This window comes from Sciurus carolinensis, chromosome 12 (genome assembly GCF_902686445.1).
Source record: "Sciurus carolinensis chromosome 12, mSciCar1.2, whole genome shotgun sequence".
NCBI classification, from domain to species: Eukaryota; Metazoa; Chordata; class Mammalia; order Rodentia; family Sciuridae; genus Sciurus; species Sciurus carolinensis.
This window is the reverse complement of record NC_062224.1, coordinates 58398925-58401638: the sequence shown is the minus strand read 5'-3', so window position 1 is coordinate 58401638 and position 2714 is coordinate 58398925. Positions and strand designations below refer to the sequence as shown.

Sequence of the window (2714 nt, the reverse complement as noted above, 5' to 3'; positions counted from 1 at the left end):
GTCTCTCTGGCTCAGGATGTTTTGCCAGGCTACAATCAAGGGTAGGCTTAGTTTGTAGTCATCTCCAGGCTGCCTGGGTGGGGATCCACTCCCAAATTCACTCAGTCTATTGGGAGGATCCATCATCTGGATTCAGTTCCTCTCTGGCTACTAGCAGGAGATGTTAGTTTCCTTGCTACGTGGGGTTCTCCATGGGGCTGTTCACAAGACCAGAACTGAGTCCCTTTACAGCAAGTGAACGAGAGAAGTTGTGTCAAGACGGAAGCTACAGTACTTTGGCACCTCATTCCGGAAGTGAGGTCCCATCATTACTATGCTATACCGCCTCCCAGTTAGATTAAGAAACACAGACTCCCAGAATTAAGAGAACAAGGGGCCAAGGGTTATACTGTGAAGGTCAGGGCAGGGCAATTTAGTTTTTTCCGTCACTGCTACTACTGTGGAGTATTATAAGAATACTAGAATCTATGTAATTATCATAGACTGGTTCCTTTCCTTTGTCTTAAAGATTAAAGCGCATGCAAATCATGGCAATATGCAAAAAAAAAAAAAAAATGCAAAAGAATACAGAGAAGAGCGTATCTCCTACACATCTTTTCCCTTGGCACTTCACTTTCCTTCAGCAGCAGCAGTCTCCAGGACGAGTTTCTTGTGTGTCCTTCCAGAGATATTCTATGCCTGTACAAGCTTGTGAGGAACAGTCTTTTTTTGGTTTTTGTAAATACATACATGGCAGCGAAAAGATAAGGACTCAGCCAGAACTTATCAAAAGCAAGCAAAAATCCTGCAAACCAAGAGAAAGAAATGGATGACCCAATAATAAAATGGATGAGAGAAGAAACCCAAGTGGGTTTCTAGATAACATCAAGGGTTGTCAAACTCACCAGTCATCAGGGAAATGCATAAAACAACAATGAGATACCACCTCAGTACACAGGGTTGTTGATAACTAACACAGTCATATACCAGTGATGTATGATCAAGCCAGTCTCTGCAGCCTTGTCAACACACAGGGTTGTCACTATTTTATTTTAGCCACTTTCACAGGTATGCAATGCTCTTCTATTGTGCCTCCAGTATGCTTTTCCCTAATAGAGTATGAAGCCTAATTTCCCTTCATGTGCTCACATGCCATCTGTAGATCTTCTTCTATGACATGTCTGTTCATGTATTTATTATTTAATTTGATCATCAGTCCTTGTACTGATCAGTCTTTATATAGTCTAGATTCAAAATGCCATTTATGTCATGTGTTTCTATATATAATTGGCCTTTTTATTAGGCTCTATTCAATTCCTTTACTGTTTGTCTACTCTCTTAAGTACAGTAGGTTTATAAATATTTTAAATATTTGGTTGGCACCTCTTTGTTCTTTGTTTTCAAAACTGACATTAGCTGTTCTTGGCCTTTCGTTTTTTCATATGAATTTTTTTGACCAGAGTGTCAGTTTTGTATAAACTCAGTAGATACAGATAATTGTTGAGAATCTGCATCTACAATATGTAGGCTTTTCATCCATGAATGTGGTGTAATTCTCCATCAATTTAGGTTTTCTTTTACACCTTTTGGTAGTATTCTGTAACTTTCTTTGAAGGGTCTTGCTATGGTTTGGATCTTTAATGTCCCCCAAAGCCCATGTGTTAAAGTCTTGGTTCCAAACTTGCTGCTGTTGGGAGGTGGTGGAAACTTTAAAAGGTGGGACCAAGTGGGATATCTTCAAGAGGCATGCTCTTGAAAGCTATTATGGGGTCTTGGCCTCTTTCTCTTTTTTACTTCTCAGCCATGAGGAGTACATGCTGCTACATGCTGCTGTCATGATGTGCTGCCTCACCACAGGCCCCAAAGCAACAGGTCTAACTGTTCATGGCCTGGAACCTCCAAATCTGTGAGTCAAAATAAACATTTTCTCCTCATAAGTTGAATATCTCAGGTATTCGTTACAGCAACAGAAAGCTGACTAACACAGATCTTGAACATTTTTAGGGGGAACCTTGTTCTTCCATCCTGATTTTATCAGGAAGGATTTTCCCCAAGCACACTTCCACTCCTCCACCGGCTTCACCCTTGGAGAGATGTAATGACTCATCAAGTTTGCAGACTACTTCAGCTGCACTTGATCCTTTTATCTTTTGGGAGTAAGAAACTTGTATTGAACAGGTATTTTGCTGGCTTCTATAAGGTAAGCTTGTTTTCTCCTGGAGGATCTGTTGAATATAAATTGTGATTGTAGCATTGTTATCTCATTCCTAACTGCAGAGAAAAATAATTTCCCATTAATTATAATGTTTCCTGTAGGATTTTTGTAGGTACTCTTTTTTTTTTTTTTTTTTTTTTTTTTTTTTTTTGCGGTACTGGGGATTGAACCCAGGGCCTCATGCTTGTAAGGCAAACATTCTACCAACTGAGCTATATCCCCAACCCCCTTGGTAGGTACTCTTCATCAGTTTAAATAGTGTCATATTTCTAAGTTCCCAAGAGTTTTTGTCATGAATGGATGTTGATTTTTATCAAATTATTTTCTGCATTTATTGAAATGATCGTATGATTTTTCTCCTCTATTTTGTCTACAAAGTGAATTATGCTTTTTTTAACCTAATTTAAAACTTTTAAACTTATTATAAAAATTTTGGTTTTGATAGAATTTAAAACTTATGTAAAATTGAAGATTTGTGCAAGGAATTTACTCAGATTTACCAGTTATTTAAATTTTGATT

The 2714-nt window shown here is 38.2% G+C and overlaps 1 non-coding gene across 1 annotated transcript; it reads right to left on the bottom strand.

The window, feature by feature from the left end:
• Positions 1-2343: 2343 nt before the first annotated feature.
• Trnav-uac (transfer RNA valine (anticodon UAC)) lies at positions 2344-2417 on the bottom strand. Its single transcript has one exon. It is a non-coding gene; the product is annotated as a tRNA-Val (tRNA).
• Between the last annotated feature and the right edge of the window lie 297 nt (positions 2418-2714).